Source organism: Dromiciops gliroides, chromosome 3, assembly GCF_019393635.1.
Source record: "Dromiciops gliroides isolate mDroGli1 chromosome 3, mDroGli1.pri, whole genome shotgun sequence".
NCBI classification, from domain to species: Eukaryota; Metazoa; Chordata; class Mammalia; order Microbiotheria; family Microbiotheriidae; genus Dromiciops; species Dromiciops gliroides.
Window position 1 is genome coordinate 472,476,036 of NC_057863.1, and position 26,820 is coordinate 472,502,855.

General features: G+C 37.2%; 1 pseudogene; it reads right to left on the reverse strand.

The window, feature by feature from the left end:
- Window positions 1-24,303: 24,303 nt before the first annotated feature.
- LOC122751049 lies at window positions 24,304-24,745 on the reverse strand (annotated as a pseudogene).
- Window positions 24,746-26,820: the final 2,075 nt, after the last annotated feature.

Here is a 26,820-nt window from a genome sequence, read left to right on the forward strand (position 1 = left end):
ATGAGGGTTCAGACTAGATGACCTATGAGATCTCTTCCAGATCTAAGTCTATGGATGCTGATAAATAATGTAATATAATAAAACTACAGTGATAGGGAAGGGGCTGCACTCCCCTCCTGTGGCATTGTGGGACTATTCTTCTTCCTGCTTCCAAATGGGATGGAAGAAGGGAGATTACTGGTGTTATCTCTGATGTCATTTTTTTCAAATATGAATGCATTTCTTATGATTTATTCAATACCTTACTATATGTCCATAAGAATAAATGTTCACAGTTGAGAAGCTGTTGACCAGGCCTGCCCTCCCTCCTTTCTCCTGCTCTAGGCACCTTGATGTGGTATTCTTTTGAGTCATTTGAGACCAATCAAGGATAACACTGAACAGAAAGCCTGCCATCACTTCATCTCACCGTACAAAATGTTTGGGGACCTGTTCACAGATGCTGTCTTCCAAAATTCTTTCTGTTCTGATGCTTAGTAGTGGCACTGTTTATGGACAGGTGAGTTAAACATGGGGCAGTACTTGTTGCTGTCCAGATTGCATATGATGTATATTTTGAAGAAGAAATGCAGGGACTATGTTGATGGTTATATCAGCAAAGTACTCTGGATATACAGAACCATAACTAGCTCAGCGTGACTAGTGCTTTGCTCAAGGGCAATGAATTTACAGGGCATCACATTTAGAGGCTATTGATAACATTTGCAGTTTTTCAACTGGGTTTAACACTTCATTAACAAGAATTTATAGTTTATTAGTTTCCTCCAGGGGGATCAGGGACCTGGGCCTAAGCTACCCTGTGAATGAATTGTAGTGGTGGCTGGACTGCATACCCATATCTTTCCTCCCTATCTTAGTACTGATGAGATAACATGGCCAGGACTATCTCTCCATCTCTAGATCAGTCTGGCACACAGGTCCACCAGCTGCTGTATCTGCCTTTTCTCTCTCCTCTCCTGGAGAATCACTTATGTAGATAGAGTTGGAACGATAGCTGAGCAATTACCCCATGATAACTCCTGCAGGGCACTCCTCTTACCATCCTGTTGACTGGTGCCCCTCCACCACTAGCTTCTTCCTGTCTTCTTCCTTAGAGCAATAAAAAATACTATCAGTCCTCTTTAAATTTCCCACTTCAGAAAAATGTCTAGCTCCAGTCATAGGTCTGACATGACTGTAAGTACAAGAAGAGCTCAGAGAAGGGAGCCCACAGGGCAAGTTTAAGGCTAAGACTGGAATCCAAGAATCTAAGCTTGCAGAGTGCAGAGGTGAATCTGAAATAGATAGAAAGGCCTAAATGTGACTGCCACTGTTGCTGAGAAGAATACTCTTAAGAACAAAACATATTCTAGATTAATATGAATCCAGCAACTTGATCAAACAGATATTCACTTGGCATCTACTATGTTCAGGGACAACAGACCTTTCAAGCAGTATGAAAGAATACTAGACCTGAGGTGCCAAGAACTGGGTTTGAATCCTGGCTTATTACTGCCAGGCACATCATCTAGCATATAGTAGGTAATAAGTATGTAATAAGTGCCTGTTGATTGATTGATTTAAAACAAAAGATTAACTCACAGTTGTTGTGGGGATAAAATAGTATATGTAAATCACTTGAAAATATAATGTAATGACTTGCAATTTTTATGATTAATTAGGATTAATAAATAAAAGCTCTGTTTCTTTTAGGGGTGATTTTCCTTTCTAGGGAATAGTTAAAATTAGTTGCTATGTATAATACTCTTTGGTACTTTCTATTTAGTATTTTATTTTTGCCCAAATACATGTAAAACAATTTTTAACATTCATTTTTAAAACTTTGAGTTCCAAATTCTCTCCCTTCCTTCCTCCCCCCTCCTGACTGAGAAGGCAAACAATTCATAACCATACATATGTAGTCATGCAAAACATTTCTATATTAATCATGTTGTAAAAGAAAACAAAGACAAAACATAACCTCAAGAAAAGTAGAGTAAAAATATGCTTCAGTCTTTATTCATGTACCATCAATTCTTTCTCTGGGGATGGATAACATTTTTCATCAAAAGTCCTTCAGAGTTCTCTTGTATCATTATATTGCTGAGAATTGCTGAGTCATTCACAGCTGATATTCTTACAATAATGCTTTTACTTTGTACACAGTACATTTCACTTTGCATCAGCTTATGTAAGTCCTTCAGGTTTTTCTGAGAGCATCCTGATTATCATTTTTTAAAATAGCATAACAGTATTGTATCATAATCACATACTACAATTTGATCAGTCATTCCCCAACTGATGGGTATCCTCTCAATTTCCAATTCTTTGCCATCAGAAAAGAGATGTTATAAATATGTTTGTACATATAGGTAGGTGCTTTTCTTTTTTGTTTTTTAATCTCTTTTTGTATGCAGACCTAGTAGTGGTATTGCTAGGTCAAAGAGTATGTATGGTTTTATAGCCCTTTGGGCAGAGTTCCAAATTGCTCTACTGAATGATTGAATCAGTTTACAACTCCACCAACAATGCAATGATGTCTCATTTTCCTCACATCCCCTCCAATAGTTATCATTTTCCTCTTCTGTCCTATTAGATGATCTAATAGGTATGATGTAGTACCCCAGAATTGTTTTGATTTGCATCTCTCCAATCAATAGTGAGTTAGAGCATGTTTGTTTTCATATGGCTATAGATAGCTTTGATTACTTCATCTGAAAACGGTTTATGGCTTTTGATCGTTTTTCAATTGGAGAATGGCTTTTAGGTACTTTCTAAATATACCATTGAAGAAGAACAAAAAAAATTCATGTTTAAACATACCTATATACCACATATACACGTACACTTACATAGATACACATATCTCCACACACACTGTTGTTTGTTCAGTCATGTCTGACTCTTCATGACACTATTTAGGGTTTTCTTGGTAAAGATACTGGAGCGGTTTGACATTTCCTTCTCCAGCTCATTTTACAGATTAGGAAATTGAGGCAAACAGGGTTAAGTGACTTATCCATGAGTGTCTGAGGCCAGAAAGATGAGTTTTCCTGACTCCAGGTCCAGTGCTCTATCTATTGCATCACCTAACTGCCCACACACATTATAAAGTATTAAATCTTAAAATTGCAATTTTATATTACTCTCCCTCACATATTCTATTGTATTTCCTATCAAGCTGGCTTACTTACTATTCCCCATACATGACATTTCATTTCCCACCTCCATATGTTTGCACAGGCCATTTCTTACGCCTGGATGTTCTTCCTCCTCACCTCTACCTTTTGGAATTCCTAGCTCACTTAAAGCTCAACTGAAGAGTAACCCACTAAACAAGGCCTTTCCTGATGCTCCAACTGCTTTCCCCTAAATTAATTTGTATTTATTTATCTACATATCGCAAATGACTGAGAGGTGTGAAGAATATAATTTCCCACTGTTTGCTGATTGCAAGCAAATAACTTGACTCAGTCGAGCAAAGTGCAGCCTTGAAGTTTCTCCTCTAACAAGGTGCCTCCCACACATGGTAAGTTCATACACAATTACCTGATAGATGCAACTGCAGGGACAACTGTGTGTATCAGTCCTCTATCAATATCAAAGGAGGCCTAAAGCAGGGAGACATCTGCTTGCCAAAGATGTTCATCACTGTCATAGAGGATGTCTCACACAAAATCTAAACAGAAGGGATTTTTTCAAAGGAAAATTCACAAGGCTTTTTATATTCTTATTTATGAATGGCATTGTACCTCCCTAGTGAGATCCATGACCATTCTAAAGAACTTAGCCAACAAAATCTGGTATTTATATAGCATTTTAATAGTTTATAAATATGGAATAGTAGTTAGAGGGTCACCCTTGGGGTCATACCTGTGTTCAAACTCTACTTCAGGGAAGCTAGGTGGTACAATGGATAAAGCACTGGCTCTGGATTCAGGAAGATCCGAGTTCAAATCTGGCCTCAAACACTTGACACTTACTAGCTGTGTGACCCTGGGCAAGTCACTTAACTTCCATTTCCCTGCAAAAAAAAAATAGATCCAAACTCTACTTCTGACACATACTAGCTGTGTGACCATGGACAAGTCCTATGATCTTTTACTGAACCCAGGCAATTTTCAAAGATTATATGTAAGAAATTATTTGCCAATCTGCATTGACAGAAGAAAATTTCATCCTGGGAGTTTATCACAACCATTAAATCATATTTTGTATGACTTTATTTTTGCAGAGTATTATGCCTAATTATATTATCTGATGATTACAACTCCATAAAAGAGTCACCACAGACATTATCATCTCCATATGACAGATTAAGAAACCGAGAAAGATTAAGTAAATTGAACAAATTTGCATACTTGTTAATCTCAAACCCAGACCCCTTCTCACCCCAAATCCAGTATATAGTCTATTATTCCATGCTCCATAGTGATCCATATAGGAAAAATGAAGTAGATGAAGAATATACGTTGCTCAGATTATGACATGTAGTTGGGTGGGAAATACATTTCGTTAATTTATCTATCTATCATCTATCTGTGAGATTTAAAATTGGATACAAGAGCATTAAACTCCCCTTTAACCTTTCCCTTATATATCTCCCAGACCAGCAAGTGAAAGAAGCCTCTGAGATTTAGTTAGAGCTTTTTATTGTTTGGGAATTAATTAGCCAACAAAACAAGGTGATGTTGATTAGAGAGATAGGAAAGTAGAAATACAAATAAATAGTCTTAGATCTAGGCTTAGTTTATATTCCGTATAGAACTCACCAAAATCCAAAACCACTCCTGAGGCTGAGAACCGCATCAACCACGTGCTGTTACGGAGGACCAGGCCGATCACCAAGGATCACGTTGTCAAACCTGAGAGGGAAACATTAAAGGGGAGTTTAATGCTCTTGTATCCAATTTTAAATCTCACATATCCATACATTAGAGATCATTACTGAGAAATGAGCTAGGCCCAGAATTAAATAGGAGAGCAGGAAGGAGGAGCAGCAGTAGGAGAACAGGATGAATAATATTTAGTAATTTTGATAGCATCTTCTTTTTTAAGTTAAATTTTATTTTTTCATTGAATAAAAATACATTTTTCCCTTTTCCCCATTCCTTCATTATCAATGGAATTAAAAAAAATCCTTAACACAAATATGAATAATCAAACAAAACAAATTCTCTAATTGGTTATGTACAAATAATATATTTTTTTATTCTGCATCCTGAGTCTCTTGCCTTTTTTGTAGGAGATAAGTAGCATGCTTCCTTGTTAGCCTTTTGGAATCATGGTTGGTCATTGCATTCATCATAGTTCTTATAGTTCTCAAAGTTATTTGTTTTTAGAGTACTATTGTTATTTTATAAAATGTTTTCCTGGTTCTACTCACTTTACTTTGTATTGATTCATGCAAGTTTTTCTAGGTTTCTCTTAAATTATTCCTTCATTTCTTATGGTTCAACAATATTATATTATTTTTGTATACCATAATTTGGTCAACCATTCCTCAATTTATGGGCATCCCCTCAGTTTCCAGTTCTTTGTTACTACAAAAAGAACTGCTGCAAATATTTTTGTGTGTATAAATCCCTTTCCTCTCTCTCTGATCCCTTCAGGGTATAGGGACTAATATTGATATAATTGGGTCAAATGGCATGCAAAATTTAGAAACTTTTTTGGTCATAGTTACAAATTTCTTTCTAGAATGGCTGTACCAATTCACAGCCCCTTCAACATTTTGTCATTTTTTTGATTTGCCAATCTGATGGGTGTGAGGTGAAACCTCAGTGTCATAGGGCTTTCAATGATGCCAACTTGGTCCCTGGCACTAAAGTCCATTTTTGTAATGTTAACATTTTCCTGGAGATGTTATATTGAAGAAAATTATAGCATACCATGATCTCTGAAGAATCCAAATTGCCATCAACCCAAAGGCTAATGAAGCACATTACTTATGCTACCTATGATGACTTGGGTATGAGAAATGGTATAACTGATAATATATTATTAGTAAAGGGAGTCTGCTGGTCATGTAGTGAGAACAAATTATAATATATGTATAGTTATAGCAGTTGTACTGGTATCCAGAAAAGTCCCAGGAGACCTCAAAGGCATTGGGTAGATCTTCTATGAATGATTATGGAAATGAACAAGAACTAGATGAATGGGTGGCAATCTATCCCAATGGGAGGTGGTTATGGTACAGGGGAAAGAATACTGAATTCTGGAATCAGTTACTTTGGGTTGAAATCTCATCTCTGGGATTTATTACCTTTGTGACATTGGGCAAGTCATTTATACTTCCTTAGCCTTGGTTTCTTCATTTGTCAAATGAAGAGGTTACTAGATAGCCTCTGAGGTCTAGCTCTATGTTGGTAATCCTGTGAGGATTTGAACTCATTGAAGTCAGTTATCCATTGAAATATTAAAGTCTAAAGTCATATGTTTCCAAAATCAGTATTAAATACTTATCAGGACAGAGAAAGTTATTTTCCCTTGATGTGACCTATGAACAAAAGGCTGCTCAAAATTTTAGAAGTTATTTCATGGCATTCTTGGCCATTCATTATAATGTCTTTTTAATCTAACTTGATTTAAAGTGGCCAAAATATTTTTTTCGTGAGTATGTTTTGTCACCAGCCCCCCTTTTCAGAATCATCCCTTGAAAAGTCTTGATTTTTTTCTTTCAACTAGGAAGGTATTTTGTCATAAACTTGTTTGACATTTCAACTCCTTCCCTTCTGGGAAGTTCCTGTACAATGACAGAGCTCAAGCTAAGGCCCAGAATTATTCTTACGTATCTAGAAGTTAAGGCAGGGACAAATATTTTTAAAAGTGCAATTGAAAATTCACTTACATATCCATACATATGCAAATGATATAAAAATTGTTGCACATCACCTCAGTTTCAAATTCTAAGTTTTGATAGACAGAACATTTCCTTACATTTTGAACTACACACTTCCTTTAAAGGAACAGCTTAACTAGAAATGTTTTAAAAATAAGCACAATTATTTTTGCCTCCCATGCTAAACTTCTTACCTGTGACATATAAGGTTGATGCTTCATTTCCAAGTTTAAAAGTTATGTTTTTATTTTATTATACTTGACTTAATTATAAACACTAGGCTGTGTGTATTAGATTATAAGCATCTAGAGGAAAAGGTAAGACTTTTAAATTTTCTTTGTCTAGCACCTAGGACAGCACCCTGGCTACTGCTCCATTTATTCATGAAGCATCTGCTTCATAGAACACAGGGCTAAGTATTCAGGGGAAATGCACATATAATTAAGACATTATTCTTACCCTACTGGTACTTATGAAGAATGACAGTAATGGAGAAAATGATGATAATGATGATGATGAAGAAGATGAAAGAAAGCATAGATGTAAATTCACTTTATATGTTTCTTTTGTGTGATCCTGATTATCAGCAGTTAATGGAAGCCAGGCATTGTGGTAAACAACTATAATCCCTGTTGCCTAGGAGGCTGAGGCTAGTAAGTAAGCTTGGGTGTTCTGAGCTGTAGTAAGTTAGGCTGATCAGATGTCTGTTCTAAGTATGGCATTAATATAGGGAACCCCTGGCAGGGTGAGGGCCAACATGTTTAAGGAGGGGTAAACTGGTGCAGGTCAGAAGTAGAGCAAATCAAAGTTCCCATGCTGATAACAGTGTCATTGGGTTCATGTGTGGCCCCCACACTTCCAACTTAGACAAAATAGGGAGACCCAAACTTTTAAAGACAACCATCTAAAATATCATTGTTGTCAGCTCCATCTTTGAGTAAAGCCAGCCTTGCCTCCAAGGTCCAGGAAAACCTTGACATTTGGGGACAGTATAGATATTTGAATAAAGTATGAATTCAAATGGCAACAAATTCTAGAACAAATGAATGAAGATATAATTCAAAGTTAGTACTTGAATTTATGAATACAAAGTTATTTATTTATTTTGTGAGACAATTTCATTGATTTAGGGAACTCTCAGTGAGGAACCCTCCTCTATCCATCCAGGTTAGTACATGATCTGTAATCTTTAGTCTGACAGAGCACCATAAGCATTGCATAACTTCTCAGAACCACACAGACAGTATGTATTAGGGGCAAGATTTGAATCCAGGTCTTTCTTATTCCCAAACTAACTATATCACGATGCCACAATACCATTTTAGTTTTTTATGCCTTGAGAAAGTGTATATCAATGTCTATGTATATCTCACTAATAAGCACCTAATGTATTTAACATTTTGAATGTGACTGTCTCAATGCAGGAATCTAATCTTTAATGAACTACTTTTATGATTTTGAAAAATTCCAAGTTTAATAAGAAAGATTTAATGAAAATATCAAATGCCACTTATTTGAAGACTGTTTTATACTTTGCAATATGTTTTTTTAGGGAGCAATTGGAGTTAAGTGACTTGCCCAGGGTCACACAGCTAGTAAGTGTTAAGTGTCTGAGGCTGGATTTGAACTCAGGTCCTCCTGAATTCAGGGCCGGTGCTCTATCCACTGTGCCACCTAGCTGCCCCTGCAATATAGTTTTGCATCTGTGATCTTCTCTCATGAGTTTCATGATAATCCTATGATATTGGTAGATAGAGCACAAGATTTAGAGCCAGGGAGACCTGAGTTCAAATCCTGCCTTGGGTGCTCACTGGCAATGTGACCCTGGACAAGTAACTTAATCTCTCTCAGAGTCAGATTTCTCTTTTCTAATGTAAGGATAATAATAACACCTACTTCACACGGTTGTTTGTGAAGCTCAAATGAGATCCTGTGAGTAAGCAACTTTACAAACCTGAAATGTCATATTAAGTTCAGCTATTATCAGTAGTACTCTATACACTTTATAGAGAGGACAAAGGCTTCAGAAGCAGGACTAGAATATAGTTCTTCTGACTTAGTCTTAAAACTATAACTCATTTGCAGTCTTAAGTGAATCTGTAAGTATTCAAGAGTCATGGTACAGCAAATCATCATTTCCCAGGACACTGAAACCTCTGGCTACTTTCCATGGTGGCATTTATTTCTGTGAAAAGTACCAGGCATTTGAATACCACCTGCTGCTCAGCACAAAAATCCAGTGGGTGCTATGGTAACCACCTCTTACTGAAAATCCTTCAGTTCTATGTATACAGGGTGGACTGCCCACATGGTGGGCCAGACAAATGTCACTGAAGACACAGGTGAAATTAGGCAGCTGGTCGACCCAGCTGTATAGATGCCCTGCTTGAGAATAATTGAATATTCTTGTTACTGAACTTTTTGCTTCCATTAACTCTTTTTCCAGGTTGTCTGCTGTTACTGCTGATGTCTCTTGCAGTGGCAATCACTATTCAGCCTACAGTAAAAACTTTACTACATAAGAAACACTGAGTCACTTCCTTTCATTGTTTTAGGGGTTGTTACATACGCTTCTGGGGATATAGATTTCTTCTTTCCCACTTGTCCCTATATCACTTCCTTACTCAGAAACCTTAAGTGACTCCCAATTGCTTCAAAGATGACATACAAACTCTGTAGCCTGGTACTTAAGACCCTTCACAATTGATCTTTCTGGTTCACATTATTCCTTATTCCAACACTCATTGTTTTAGCCAAACTGGATTACAAGCTATTCCCCGAACTCTATATTCTGTCTCTTACACCTTTGCATTTGTACAACCCTCCTGTCTTACCATGCTCCATTCCCTTCCTCCCCACAACCATCCCAATGCCTGGAATGCATTCCCTGTTCATCTCTGTCCTGAAGCATATTTATTATGCTTTAAGGTTCAATTTAGGTAGGACACCTTCTGTGAAGTCTTCCTTGAGTTGTGCATGCTCCTCACTTTCTTCTCAAATCATATTATCTATATATCTATATAAATATATATCCAGGATTACCAGCAGCAGCAACAACATCCCGTACATTTATTTAGGACTTTAAAGTATAGGTATTACTGATGCAATTTCCCCTGTTTTGTAGATTGGGAAATTGGGACTCATAGATTTTTCTCAGATTTATGCCCTATAGTCTACACCATCTTAACTGGTAATTGTGTCCTCTGATTCCCATGTTGGTCCTAGCCATGTTTCAAATTCTGCCTTGCCCATCTTATTAATCAAATCAATGCAGTCATTGCTACTGAAAAGCAGTCAACCAGCTCTCCTATAGCTCCATTTACTGTCCCTGTGATTTCCCAAATCAAAATACCTATTCCCAGCTACCATTCCTTTATAACATGTTGTGTCCCTTTATTAGAATATTAGCTCTTGCTCTTCTGTTACATGGTGCTTGGCACATATTAAATGCACATTATGTCTTTTGAAATTTATTCATTAAATGACTTGTTTAAAGAATCATAGATTTAGAGCTGGAAGAGACCAGAGAAAGAATTTTCTCCAAACAACTAATTTCACAGATGAGGGAGTTGAGACACAGAGAGGGTCAGAGACTTGGTCAGAGTCACCCAGTTATTAATTAGAAGAACCCCAATTCAAAATCAGATAATTTGACCTTCCATTAAAACATTTGTATTCATTGTGCTCCTCCAGGAGAGGTCAGATACTATTATGTTTTTGCCTTTATATCCCCAGTGCCTTACACAATGTCTTATATATAGCAAGTGCTTAATAATTATTTCTTGAATTGAACCTTTTTGGTCATTCAGGTCCGGTATAGTACCTGGAAGTAATGTCTATATTCTTCATCTTCTAAAAGTTGTACCAAGGAGAAAACTTACAGTGTACTAGTATGTGAGGTTATGTGCTACCATAGAGACCAGATATCACTATATCTTGGGCTCACAATTGCCATTCAAGGGAAAGAATATTCAAGAAACCCAGATTTCTACCATTACTTTAATTTTTCAGCTCCTACTTGTCTCTCCATTGCCACATTCTCACAACTGTGGACTATGGTGACTGCTTTCTTTCTTTCTTTCTTTCTTTCTTTCTTTCTTTCTTTCTTTCTTTCTTTCTTTCTTTCTTTCTTTCTTTCCTTATCTTCTTCTACATTATCCTTCAATTCTTTGTATATACATTCCAAATCTGTTGTCCTCTCTTTCATTTCTTGGTGAGACTTGCAATTGCTAATGTAAGTTTTTCTATTCTGCCAATTATTGCTGTTGTGCAGACCATAAATTCTGCTTTCACACTCTCATTTCTCTTTTAAACCACTCAGGAACAGTGTGTTATGATTCCATATTTTCAAAATACACAGGGTCCTCTGTCTCATCAAGTTTTGAATTATTTTCCTTTGTTTTTCAGTACTTATTCATAAATGTCTGAATTGTTTACTACCTTCAGTGGCCATATTTCCTTCTGCTGTTATTGTTTTCCCTTTTGGTTTATCTGCTTATGTTCAAGGTCTTTCAGTTTTCTTACTCCTGAGATCTTTGGTTATTTCAGTCTTTTCTCCTTTATTGCTAATTTTCTGACTTCCTCCTTTCTGACTTTCTGATGGTGGCTTCCATTTGGGCTGGATCTCAAAGCCTTTCAGCCTTCTTACACTTTAGGCAATTCATAGTTCTAGGTCTTTTCCCCAAGTGACTTTTTTAAAATTGCAGGGCAATGGGGGTTAAGTGACTTGCCCAGGGTCACACAGCTAGTAAGTGTCAAGTGTCTGAGGCCAGATTTGAACACAGGTCCTCCTGAATACAGGGCCAGTGCTTTATCCATTGCACCACCTAGCTTCCCCATCCCCAAGTGACTTTTAAGGAGACAAAGCTGGCCCCAGCTGAATGTTGGGCTCTTTTCCTCAGAATTAGTGGGATTTCACACAGCCCCCCAGTTAGTGTCCTGTCCCATTCTCTCTGTTTCTCAGTTCATTGGCTGGGCAGTACAGGAAAATGCTGTGCTGGCACTATTGAAATTTTGGTTGCTTTTTGTCATTTGGAGTTTATATCATCAAGGCTCTGGGAGGGGAGGAGTCAGAGTGTGGGGTTGAGTTCTATTTCAAGCCAAGACATGTCTCCTGATATTTTCAGTTTATTTCTTCACTCTTCTGTAGAAATCTTTTGAAGCCAAAAAATGGTCCCATGGCACTAGCTATGAAGGTGTCAGCAAATTTCTACATTTTGGAGCTCCACAGCATAGAAACAGATAAATTTGGGGTGTAGCAAGCTTATGGGTTAGGTCAGCTAGTACAGCCTTGATGTTGGAAACATGGTGTGCAGTGAAGGTGATGCTGACAAAGGTTGACTTTAGACATTCATTCATGGAAGGTATTTTTTTAACATCTTCTTTTGGGTTTCTGGTGTCCTAGACTATGGAGATAGCTGATGGAGCTATTTCTTTGGTGCATAATTTCTGTTTTGGAGAGATTTGAGAGGTCAAAGAGAAAATGTCCAGTCCTTTATCTCATTGGAAATGTAACCCAAGAGTCATGGGTGCTTTTTAAGGTACCACTCAAATGGGCCAGATGTTTCCTGCACCATTTCGTTTGGAGGGACAGGGACAAATGACAGGGTAATTAGTTGCGATGGCAAAGCATGTGTTGAAGACAGTAGATCCATGGCTGATTTAAAAATATATATATATATATATATACATATATATATATATATACTTTTATTCATTTTGTTAAATATTTCCCAATTACATGTAAATGTTTTAACAATTATTTTAAAAATACTTTAAAATTTTGAGTTCAAAATTCTCTCCCTCCCTCTCGCCCTTCCTTCTTCCTTAAGAAGGCAAATAACTTTATATCTATTATACACATCAAGTTATAGAAAACATATTTTCATATTAGTCATATTGCAAAAGAAAACAAACAAAATAAAACAATGGAGATAAAGTAAAAATTATGCTTCATTATTTCTCTGGAGGTGGATAGCATTTTTCATCATGGTTCATGAGTCAATAATCTATAAATAATATCTGTTTCCTGTGGTCCCAGGAGCTGAGGTGTAGAACAACTGGCTATGGGTTCTTCCATTTTATGCAGGTACACATTTTTAAAGTATTAAATGTAACAGGGCTTTAAGAATGGATTGTTATCCAGGGATTTATATTTTTGAGGGCCAAGAATTTCCTCTGTTTTTTGTGGGGCAATGAGGGTTAAATGTCTTGCCCAGGGTCACACAGCTAGTAAGTATCAAGTGTCTGAGGTCATATTTGAACTCAGGTCCTCCTGAATCCAGGGCCAGTGCTTTATCCATTGTGCCACCTAGCTGCCCCTTGAGAGTTATTTTTAGACTATTTTGATCTTTGAGTCATTAGGTGAACTTGAATCATAACCAGTTTTTATTTATTTATTTATTTTTGTGAGGCAATTGGGGTTAAATGACTTGCCCAGGGTCACACAGCTAGTAAGTGTTAAGTGTCTGAGGCCGGATTTGAACTTAGATCCTCCTGAATCCAGGGCCGGTGCTCTATTCACTGCACCACCTAGCTGCCCCATAACCAGTTACTGAGAGTCCATGGGAGAGCAAACTGAGAGGAAGGAGAGGATATTATATGAGCTGAGCAACAGCAGCAGTGATCAAAACCAATATCCCCAGCTCTACCCAGAACTTAATGAGCTGAGTTAGACAGAATCATTATCACAGTGGTAACAGGCAAAAGGAGAAACTGAATAGAGAGCAAGCCACCACAGAAAAGGGAGAGATTGAGGTGGGCCATCAGTTCCCTGTAGGCATCTCGGAAGAGAGGGCTCAGACTGAAATGACCAGTTGTATACTTATCTTAAAGGACTGAGAGAGCTTGACGTCTTTTCCTTCTCCCTCTTCCTCTCCTCACATCTGTCCAATAATAGGCTTTGCAATGTCCCTACCTTGTTTCTTTTACCTAACATTTCTTGTATCCTGATTTTTGCTTCAAATATATAGAAGCTACAGTTAGCTGGAAATACAGAAAATTTAAATTAGGTAGGAAGCCAAACTTATGCTATATGTTAGGGGTTCTGTTATTGTAATTTTATTTATACATATTTTTGTCTGTTGTAAACTCTATAAAGTAACATAAAAGGACCACATGTACTTCATTGTCATTATCTTGCACATAAACTTGAAGTGAATTAACTAATTGTGTGCAGTTGGTGAAATCTTCAGAAGGAGGAGGACCAGAAAGAGAAGAGGGTAGTTACTAAAAAATGACCACACCCTAAACTTTTTCTCCTGTTTCTTGGAAAGTGGGCCTATACCTGGAAGTATATCCTGAAGGAAGAAAGAAGCAGAAAGGATGGGGTACCAGTTGGCCAATACCATCCTTCACAATAATCATCACCGATATCCAAAGTTACTTTAGCATTCATTCTGAATGGAGGGGTGAATGCCATGCTTTAAGTAGTTCATTTTGCCTCTCTAACAAGAAGTGGACGTGCTTTTGGCCATTCTCACATCCAAAAAGAAAATCCAGGCCGTCTAGATGGATAGGCAGAGTGGTATTGTGCAAAGTCTACAGGATCTGGAATCAGCAGACTTAGTGTGAGTCCCTATTCTGATTCAGCTATTAGTGGGCAAAGCTTCCTTAACCTCTCTCAGCCTCAGCTTCCTCCTCTAGAATGAAGGTAATGATATTTATACTACCTTCCTTATGGGGTGGTTGTAAGGAAAGTATGTTATAAATGGTAAAGCATTAAAGAAATATGTAGTAGTGTTGCTTAATGTTTTGTTTTGCTTTCTTCCCATGCAAATAAAATTGGGTCAGTGAGAAAGATGCGAAGATTTCATTGATAGAATATTCTTGAATAGATAATGAAACTGGAAAGTAACTCATCTTTCAAGTCTGATTTTTGGGTAAGTCTTTTCCATATTGGAATACAGTGGCCTCTTTTTTTCTTTCTAGAATGGGAGGGAAAGGTAATGTACTCTTGCTGTGCACCCTAGTTAGCATCAGAGACCTAATCATGTAAAGTACAATCTGCTATGCTCAGTTTAACTTGTAAAGTGCTCCATAGTTTGGGCTCTGATTATCTTCAAGGTAATGCCTCACCAAGGCAACATTTTCTCTCCATGCATCTCCCTCTACAAGGTAGTTAGTTATTTGCTGAGATGCAGCTGATCATAATAAGCAAGACTAAAAGAATTGGAAGTTAGATACTGGAAGCAGGCTATTCTCAGTAAAGGTTTTTCAAGATTATAACTTTTATTATTTCTAAAAATCCACTAGTCCTATTAATAATGTAATAATAGCAACACTTGGCTGGTCTGTTCAGGGAACATGAAGCTGTCAAACATGCCTTGTGCATTCCTATGTCTTTGATTTTGCTCACATTGTTCTCTTTAGTTGGAATGCCTTTCCCTCTTCCTTCTGCTTATTGCCCTTTTCTCAATTTCATGCATATACTACTCCAGTTGAACTATAACTTTCCAGAGGGTGGGGACCATATCTTAAATTTTTTGTGTGCCTTAGAGTTCTTTGTACATAGAAGTGTTATAGCCACAGTAAATGTTTAGCAAATGTTTGTTGAATGTTGAATTAATGAATCAACAAAAGAGCTAAATAAATATTTGTTGACAGACTTATGGCACATATATATGTACATACACACGTAAGCTTATTCATTAAGAGAGGACTAGCACCTCTGGTGTGAGGGCTTGCTGAGCCCTTTTCAGGTCTGCTCATCCATTTTGGTATCCAACCAATCACCAAACTCTCACTTGTGACTTCAAGAAGCTATAGCATGCACAGTGTCCACGCCCTGGTAAAATTGTCTCAACAGAGGGGATAAACCAGGTTAAGGGTAACCAACATACCTCAAACCTGTCAGCAAGTTAGGGGGAATGTCTGCTCCAAGCATGTGAAATCTTCCCCAGTGGAATGGGTGGATGAGAACACTTTTTTCCAATGGCCATGAAGGCAGCTGAAGCAGGTGCTGTGGAACACTTAAGAGCTTGGTCAGACATCAAAGACAAGGTCATTCACTGCATCCTGGGTGATTGCCAGTTGTCCTGACTTTTATCCTGACTTTGGAAGAGAGAGTGAGACTAATGACTTTGTGCAAGTCTGCCTCACTTTCCTATGTAAATCAAGACATCACCACATATATCTATCACTGGTCCTCTGAAAATGAAGGACAAACAACAAAAATAACAGTCACTAACTATTCACAATATTATCTGGGGTGTGTAGGTGCCAAATAACAATTCTGATTCCATTTTTTAATATATGTGGGGCAAGGGAAAGGGATAAGCTTCATTATGTACTCAAACCACAGGAAAAGCCTAAGATCAGCACAATGAATAGATTTAAGGGCTGTGGGTCGGTCTAGTATTCACTACATTAAACCAGTAGTTCTCCCTAATCTTAATAGTATTTTATTTTTTTCCAGTTACATGTAAAGATAGTTTTCAACATTCATTTTTATAACATTTTTGAGTTCCAATTTTTCTCCCTTCCTTCCCTCCCCCTCCCCAAGAATAGAAAGCAATCTGATATAAGTTATGTATGTATAATCACATTAAACATATTTCCACATTAGTTATGTTGTGAAAGAAGAATCAAAACAAAAGGGAAAACCTTAAGCCCTCCACCCCCAAAAGTATAAATGTTAGGGTTCAATATACATTCAGATTCTACAGTTCTTTTTTCTGGATGTGGAGAGCATTTTCCAATCATGAGTTCTTTGGAATTGTCTTGGATCATTGTATTGCTGAGAAGAGCTAAGTGTATCACAGTTAATAATCACACAATGTTGCTGTTTCTGTGTATAATGTTCTCCTGTGAACCAATGGTTCTAAAACTTTTTCAACCCCAGTGAATTCTTTGACAATGACCTCCTTGAAGATTCCCATAACCACCTGTTCTCCTGTCTACATATCCTATGATTTATCTTGTAGACTTGCCATAATTATTAAGATGCTATTTGGAACACTGCTCCTCTGGGCTGTTCAGCCCCCTCTGAGTTTCAGTGTGATTCCCAGAGATACCAAGGCTTGGTTTGCAGAACACTTGTTATATCAAATTCATCAGTTATAATTTTCAGTCCAAGAACTAGTTTCAGATAAAGATAACATATCAGAGACTACTACCTGAAATGTCCATCCTCACCAATATATATATATATATATATATATATATATATATATAAATGGCCCAAACCAAGAACTGAATAGTGTTCTCTTAGTTTCTGTATCATCAATCACTGTACTCCTAAGTGCTCTGACAAGGATGGCATTTTAGGATAAACAGTAATGGAGATGGAGAACGTGTTGATTTGCTGCTGTATCTGTGTGATATTACTAATAACAGATGGGTGTTATTTATAAACTCGTGCATGTTTATCCTGCTTCTTTTGAACTCTTTTCTATTCTGGGTATATCAGCTGCTGACTTGTGGATAATTAATTCCACAACTGATCTGAGTTGGAAATTTACATTCACTATAGAGTCTACATTTTAATTTCTCTTTGACTTGTTCATTCTGTTAAATGTTTTAGAGGGTGTTTTAGGCACAAAACATGTATATATAAAAGTTTTGATTAGTTAATAGAGCTGTGTCATGAAAAAGATCAGTTTCTCTTTCATTTCAATCCTTTCTCTCATTTTTCCATCTGTCAGCAATACTTAGTTGACTACTAATACACTAGTATGTTCCCATAGCCACCCTGAAACACAGGTGCATAGATATTTTAGTTGATAAATAGAGCCATATGTCCTGTGTAGAAGTCATGCCACCACCACCCTGTTCCTACTCTCCTCCCCCAATCCCCATTGCAAGGATGCTCAGCAGAGGTGGTTATAAAATGTTATGGAAAAGAGAAAGCATATAAGTGTAAGGACATACTAGATGTGTGTGTGTGTGTGTGTGTGTGTGTGTGTGTGAGGCCATACAGAAAATAGACACAATTATGCACTGTAATCAAAAGCTGATATGTTCTTCTGATATCATCCTGCTCATCATTTCTTTCACAGTTACTATTGCTAACTATTACCCTCCATCTTATTTCCTCCCCTTGATATTTACTCTATTTTCATCTTCCTTCATCCTATCCCTCCTTGAAAGTGTTTTGCTTTTTACTGCCCCCTCCCCTAATCTGCCCTTCCTTCCTTCACCTCTTCCCCCCAATATCCCTCAGGGTAAAATATATTACTATACCCACTTGAGTGTGTATTTTATTCCCTCTTTGAGCCAATTCTGATTAGAGTGAGGTTCGCTCACTCCCCTAATCCTTTCCCATCTTCCCCTCCACTCCATAAGCTTTTTCTTGTTTATTTTATGTGAGCTACTTTTCCCCAGTCCACCTCTCCTTTTCCGTTTCTCCCAGTGCATTCCTCTTACCCCTTAACTTTATTTTGAAGGTGTCATCATGGATCAGCTAGGTGATACAGTGGACAAAGCACCAGCTCTGGACCCAGGAAGCTCCAAGCCCAAATCTGGCCCTGGATATGAGCCACTGCACCCTGCCTGCTCCACAAAAAAACAAGGATAAACAAAAAATGTTTTATAGATATCATTCCTTCATATTCCATTCACACCTGTGCCCTCTGTCTAAGTAAATTCCTTTCAGCTGCCCTATTATTGAGAGAGATCTTATGAGGTAGAAGTATGATCTTCCCAGGTATGAATGTAAACAGTTTAATCTTTTAACATCCCTCATAATTCCTTTTTCCTGTTTACCTTTTTATGTTTCTCTAGGGTCTTGTACTTGAAAGTCAAATTTTTTATTCAGTTCAGTTCTTTTCATCATGAATGACTGAATGTCTTCTTTTTCATTGAAGTCCCATTTTTTCCTCTGAAAGATTACAGTTTTGCTGGGTAGGTGATTTTTGCCTGTAGTCCCAGTTCCTTTGCCCTCTAGAATATCGTATTCCATGCCCTCCAATCCTTTAATGTAGATGCTGATGGATCTTGTGTTATCCTTACTGTAGCTCCACAGTATTTGAATTACTTTTTTCTAGCTGCTTGCAATACTTTCTCCTTGACTTGGGATCTCTGGAATTTGGCTATAATATTCCTGGCAGTTGGAATTTTGGGATCTCTTTCAGGAGGTGATCGGTGGATTCTTTCAATTTCTATTTTACCTTCTTCTTCTAGACTATCAAAGCAATTTTCCCTGATAAATCTTGTAAGATGATGTCTAAACTCTTACTTTGTTCATGGTTTTCAGGTAGTCTCATGATTTTCAAATGATCTCTCCTGGATCTATTTTCCAGGTCAGTTGTTTTTCCAAAGAGATATTTCATATTGCCCTCTATTTTTTATTCATTTGGATTTGCTTTACTGTTTCTTGGTTTCTCACAAAGTCACTAGCTTCCATTTGTTCAATCCTAATTCTTAGGCAATTATTTTCTTCAGAGAGCTTTTGTATCTCCTTTTCCATTTGGCTTTTCAAGTTGACTTTTTTCTCATGACTCTCCTGTATTGCTCTCATTTTTCTTTCCATTCTTTCTTCCTCCTCTCTAAATCTTCCTTATATCTTTCCTACTTTCTCTTCAAAGTCACCTTTGAGCACTTCCATGCCCTGAGACCAATTCATATTTCTCTTGGAAGCATTGGATGTTGGAGCTTTGACTTTGTTATTATCTTCTTCTGAGGGTGTATCCTGGTTTACTTCACCCCCCAAAAAGCTTTCTATAGTTTGCTGCTTTCTTTGTTTACTCATATCAATGTGGAAGCAGATATCTGATTGAAATCTGATTTTCAATGGTCAGAAACTTGGCATGCCTGTGCCCCTCCCCACTCGGCACTGGTTCAGAACCAGGGCATTTCACCTGAACTCCAGCAGAGTCCAGTCACTTCACCCTGGCCAACCACCAAACCCCCTCACAAGTCCACAAGCTGAGCCTCAGAAGAAGTTGCTGGCACTGAAGACTCCAAGGTGTTAGAGGTGTGGTCTGTTCCTGGTTCTGTACAGACTATGTTCTGAGTTCCTCTCTCAGCCCAATCAGCAAGTGATCCCAGTTGCTTTCTTTAGCTGGAAAATAGTCTCACTCTGTTATTATGTGAGTTAGGCTGCTCCAGGTATTGTTTTATGGCATTATTTTGGGGTGAGTGGATGGGTTTATCAGGAGCTTGTGGGAGTCACAGCCTCTCCTCCACCATCTTGGCTCTGCCCTTAGATCACTATCTCTTAATGGTATATAAGGTCTCTCTATATTAGGTTCCAATGGTACCTAAAACTATTTGTCCAAAATTGAGCTTCATCCAAAATTTGTGCTGCCAGGGGTAAAGCCATTAATATAATTTCTTATGTTTGAAACCTTGGTACCATCTTTAGGCTTCCTATTCAGTTCCAATTGTATTGTGTACCTACCTTACTTACCTCCCCATACTATATTCTATACTACATACTACAACCACTGTCAAATTAACTTTCCTAAAGTGCAGGCCACTTCCCTATTCAATAACTACACTGACTTTTGATTTCCTGCAGAGTCAAATAGAAACTCTTCTGTTTGTCATTCAATTATCTGGCCCCAATTTACCAGTTTAACCTTATTATCCATATTCTCCTTCATGTACACATTGGTCTAGCCCTACTGGCTTGATTATTTCTTATGTACAAGATTTGATCTCCTGCCTCTGTTCCTCAAGTCTGGAATGTCCTCAAGATTGTAATGTACTGCCTCTTTATCTTCACTAATTAGAATCTCTGGTTACTTTTAAAAAGTTATTTATTTGGGGGCAGCTAGGTGGCACAGTGGATAGAGCACCGGCTCTGGATTCAGGAGGACCTGAGTTCAAATCCGACCTCAGACCCTTGACAGTTACTAGCTGCGTGACCCTGGGCAAGTCACTTAACCTCAATTGCCTCACACAAAAAAAGTTATTTATTTTATTTTTAATTTCTGGAATAAAACAATCACTTCTGTTACACAGTACAATAAAAAAGATGACTGCACATGAAACTGCAAATCTGTTTTGTACAACTTGCTATTACTTTTAAATATACAATAAAGTTATATATTTTTCTTTTTCCTTTTTTCTTCCCTCCCCCATCCTGGAGATGGTTGCCATTAAACAAAAACATGTATTTATATGTAAAATCATTCTGTACATACTTCTATTTATCAGTTATTTCTCTTGATGAGGATAGCATCTTCCTAAATATGTCCCTTGTAGTTAATTTGGGTATTTATTTATAATAGTCAAAATGACTTAGTCCCTCAAAATTTTTCTTAAAACAATATTGTTGTTACTGTATGCAATATTTTCTTGATTCTGCTCATTTCACTCTTCATTATTTCATGTAAGTCTACCCATATTTTTCTAAGATCATCAAACTCATAATTTCTAATAGCACAGTGGTCTTCCATAACAATTAGGGGACAATTTTTACCTTCTACATGATGCTTTTTCCAACTGCTACTGCCTCTCACCCAAGTTACCTTTTTGTACATACGTACGTATGTATGTATGTAACATCTATCTGTCTGTCTCTGTCTCTGTCTCTTCCTGGATAGATTACAAACTTCTAGAAGGTAGGGACTCTTTCCTTTTTATTTTTGTATCTAATTGATTGTGGAATACACATAAGGTTTTTCAATACTTTTTTTTGATTGAATGAATTAATGCATGAAATGGCTTTTATGAAATGCTTGCTATGTGCCAAGCATTATGTTAAGTATTGGAGATTCAAATAGAAAAAGAAGATAGTACCTGCCCTCAGGACTCCTGCTCACAATCTAACTAGGAGAGATAATACACATAAGAGAGTTTAGAAACAGAGTGGATGGAAAGTCCAGCGGTCATAAGGGTTCAGTGACAATGGAGATAGGAAGGCCCTGGAACCCTTAGAGTGCAATGAGATATCTATCCCACAGGGTGGAGAGCTTAGAGGGTACTGGCTTACTACCATTTGGTTGGTGGATATGGGCCTTTGAGTTGTAGTAAAGCAGGAATTCTGGGTTCCCTCTGGTTGAGGTAAGGATGGGAAGGGTAAGTGTCTGGTCAGAATGGGAAAAGAGAAGGAAAGCATTGGCAAGAAGATTGGAGATAGAGACTGAGAGGATTGGGGAGGGGAGTGTAGGAGGGCAGCCCTGCTTGGTGTCAGCTCTGACTGATTGATAGTTATACCTGTGTACTATTTCTTGTGCTTGCTTTCTCTTCTCTTTTTCTTCTGGCAGAACACTACCCATATGAACATAGTCAATACCATCCATATGGATATGGTCACCTAATAGATATTCCCACCTCTAATCTTTCTTTCCAAACCATTCTTCAGGTAGTTATCAAGTCTCTTCCTCATACACATATTGTGTCATGCTCAATGGCTCCCTATTGCCTGTGGAATAAAGTTCAAACTACTTAGCCATACATTCAAGAGCCTCCATAATGAAGAATAAATCTACTTTATTTTAGCCTTATCTTTTGTTGTTCCATTTTATACATGTTATTCTCCAACCAAACCAGACTATTTATCATACATGCTCCATACTTTCCTACCCCTGTGCTTTCACTATAGTGTTCTCAATGACTAGAATGACTTTTCACAGGTTATCTTTTTCCCTGCCATAAATATACTGATTAAAAGCAAAGCTAATAATTTGCTTCCTAATGGTCTTTTGGATCTGTCTTTTGTATGTAGCAGAGACAGGATTTATGAATCAGATAAATGATATCAATGGTGGGGGGTGTCCTTCCCTAACTCTTTAATTTGAGACTAGTTTCAGAGCTTACCCATCCTTTAAAACCCAATTTAAATGTCACTTCCTCTATGAAGTAATTTCTGGTCCCTTCAGGGAATGATATAGCCCTTTCCTTCTCACCCTGCTTCCTTAGTATACTCATTATTTGTATATTTTGTTTTTCCCCTACTAGACTGTAAGTGTCATAAAGGCAGCCCCATGTCAAATCTAAGCCTTGTATTTTACCCAGTGCCTAGCATAGCACTCTATACATAATAAGTATTTCATAAACTTGTCAAATAGAATGAAACTGAATTGATCATAGGACTTGGGGAGCTCCTCATTAGAGTATTCAGTGTTTGTCCCTGCTTGACCTGTTGTTTGAGTTGGTATAGCATCCTTGCAATGCAACCATTCAAATCTATGTGTTTCTGAAAGAGTATGGATCCTTTCAATCAATATTTAACTGTAGGAAATAGGAAGGAATTAAGAATTTGGCCTTGACTTGTCAGGATTAAATGAGCAGCTACTACTCATGAGAACTGCTCCAGAGTATGGTAAATAGTCTTTTATCTTGGAGTATCCCTCATTCTACTATCCAAATGTAACATTAAGGGATTAAGAAAAATCCCTATATCTTGCCCTCTATATTTAAAAAAAACCTATATACTCCAATTGTAGGCTAACAAAAAATGGGTTGGACTGTGGTACAGTGCTTTAAAGTAAAGTTAATACAAATTGCCTTGATGTATTTGGCAAAATATTAATGTGATCTCAGTTTCATTGAAAGAAAAAAGTGTTCTAACTCAAATAGCAAACTCTATATAGCATTCTCATTTGGCATGAAATATAATATTCTTAGGTTTAGAATAAATCACCAAACAAACTTACTTGTAAGAAATGCCTGAGTTACCATTTCCCCCAACCCCATGAAGAACATGTGTTTTGATGACTTTATATGAATAGGTTCCATATCCAGAGCCATGTAGAGTGAACTCCTCAAATCAACTCTGAAGTCAAGTCTCTGTCCTTCAGTGACAAAGTGAGTTGTTCTAAGAACAGTATTTAAATGTTATAGAAGGTCAAGAAGGGCACAACTAGTTCCAACTGGCACTACCATGATCTATAGCAATCTTTTTTTTTTATCTCCATGAATTTGGAGCCTTTTGGAGTACTACTAAGTACTCCAAAAGGCTCCAAATTCCTTTCTACTTTTAAAAGCATCAAAGAATATAAAAGGGATTACTTCTAAATTTTTCTTTGTATCCAAATGCCTGTGAAACTACATAAGCAATGGCATAAGCAATGGAAATGAAGCTCTGTAAAGCTAGGGACCAGATAACCAAATGATCACCAAGAGCAATAACTGGATAAATGAAATTATAATAACAACTTGTATTATAATTCCACAAATGTGTTAAACAGGTCAACTTCCAGTGTCTTTTTGGAGAGTTAACTGTCAAAATATGAGGTGAGCTCAGCATTTGGACAGTGTCTTGAATGTAGAAGGTGATTAATGTAAATCTTATTGAATGAATTATTATATGAATGAGTAGTACTCGTTTAATTATGAGCAGAATGTTTTTAGTTTTGTTTTACCATAGTAAAGTTCCACATCAGTACCTAGCACATGGTATTAGCCTTAATAAATATTTTTGGATGAATTAATGAATAAAATTGTTCCTGGTGCAGGAGGAGTTTTTCTGATGTAAATAATAATACTCATAATAACTCAGGTAAATGAAAACAAGCCAAGGAATCTCAAATCCTCTATATCTTTTTTATTACACGACAATTTATTATTATGAAAATGGCATCAAATAAGTTTTATGATCTTGGTCTTTCCTCCTTGTCTTTGTATAAGGCCCAAAGAGAAACACTGGTGACTTTTACAACGTTAAAGGGACCCCAGGAATATCAGGATTGGCATGACCTTTACAACCCAATGAAGCAAGCAAAACTTTATCATTTTCCTCAATAAAAGTCAAGTAGCTACCAATTTGGAAACAAAGACAGTAATTTTTTTTTTTAAATTGTTTTTTGCTGCCCTTAAGTATCAAAATTTTGACACACTTCCTAATGGCTGTTGGGCTGCTTAGCTTCCACACCAATTTTTTCCAAGATAATTCCCTTGCTCCTCCAAATGGTGTGCTCTACCTTCAGGGTAGTGCCCAAATGGCTTCTTTTGTACTGAATATCATGTCTTTTTAAAATCTTTTCTTTCACTGCAGAGCTTTTTAGCTTTACAAAGAGTATAACATTTAGCCATGTTGCTATCATCTATATCCTGGTTAATAGAGTTTTACTATATCTTTTAAAATTGATGTTTCTGATTAACAATAGGATGATCTTAGTGTCAGTTTCTTTAGAGACAATTTCAGAAGAAACCCATCCTGTTCCTGTATGTTATGAATTTTTAAATGTTCCTGGCAAAAAGAAGAGTTAAGCTACCTTGTAGGTAGTTAGAATTGGACTACAGCATAAAATAATTGGGCACTTGCCAGGAGACCTGTACTTTCTGAATTTGTAAGGACAGTAGCCGCTGCTTCATGGTCCTGTACCCTGGGGATTTTCCTGGTTTATAATTGGATTTGCATGGGCATCAAAGTGAGGTGGAAAGAACATTGGGTTTTGAATTCTGACTTTGCCTCTCACTACCTGTGTGATTTTTGGGCTGGTCACCAAATATCTCTGTCTGGGATCTACTTTCCTGAACTGCAAAATGAAGAGGTTGGACCAGATAGTCTCCAAGGTCCTTTCTAGATTTAAATTTATGCTTTTTGACTGACCTTAAAGCTAGGTTTGAATAATCTATCAGTCCATAAGTGTCTGGTCTCTTTGCATGTCCTTAGTGTTGTTACCATGATATTTTCAATGGCATTGAACATCTGTAGCCTCAAAAATTCTATAGATACTTTCAGAATAAAAAATCAGTAACTATTCCTGTCTCTGCTCTGGAATCTGCATGGGATTTGGGAAAGTTATGTAACCTGTTCCAGAACCCCTGTTCTTATCACTAATAAAGGAAGGGCATGTTCAAATATCAAACATGACGATGTGATTAACATATTTGGAAACCATTGATAATTAAGGTTATTTTGAGCCTTGGTTCCCAAATTTCTTTTGTTCATTGCTGAATGTCTTATCACATGAAGCACAAAACAGGGTGATATACATTGTCTTAATAATCCACACGATAAAACCAAGTTGATGAAGAATGAATCTTAGCCAGATCATGGCAGTTAGATGGAAACTTCACTGAGTTCATCAGTGATTCTATTTTGATTGAACACTACAAAGGATCAATGATCTAGGACTCAAATTGAATAGTAGGTGGAAAAGAGGCTGGATTACATATGGGAAATTATACTGTGTTTTCAGTGACCCCAAGATATATTTTATTGTACAAGTCTCTCCTTTGGCATCATCATGCCCCTATGTGTCCTTTAAAAACCCATTATTCTTTTGGTGATTGTATATGCAGAGCATGAAATATCTTTGATCTCAAAGGAATCAAGATTGTAGATGTCACAAAGGGCAAGACACATGGTGAATAGCAGTAGACTGTAACATATTACCAATGTTGTTTTGCACTTGAAAAATAGTGGATAAATGGACCACTGAGCACATCTGTGATCAGAATATGTGGCTTAGTGATGAAAGGAGAGCTGGATATAACTAATGTACAATCCTAGCATTATGATGCACCCACAAAATATTAAAAGTTCTGCCATTGTAGAGTTTATAGTCTCATAGAGAGATATTAGAGCAAAGCTAAATAGCCAATATAAGCATGATATAATGAAAAGAGTGCTAGACTTGAGATAGAATACCCAAATTCAGGATGTTGTAAAGTTTTTCATTGACTCCTTTTTGAATATGTTGTAGTAGGAAGATTTTTACAAGTATAGGTTAGACTAGATGGCCACTGAGGTCCCTTCTAATTCTCCTAATTCAAATCCTGAGTCCATGATTCCATAAAATCCCCATTCTCTTACTTATTAGGTATGGGATGTTTGGTAAGTCACATTACCTCTCTGTGGCCTAGTTTTCTTTCCTGTAAAATAAGGAGGTATATGTGCGTGCGTGCAGCTAGGTGGCACAATGGATAAAGCACCGGCCCTGGATTCAGGAGGACCTGAGTTAAAATCTGGTATCAGACACTTGACACTTACTAGCTGTGTGACCTTGGGCAAGTCACTTAACCATCATTGCCCTGCCCCCTCCCCTCAAAAAAAAGTATAAAATAAATAAAGAGGTTGGACTAGATAGTGTCTGAAGTCCTTTGCAACTAAATCCTATCAGAGAAAAAAATAATGCTAATAAATACATCCACAAAATAGA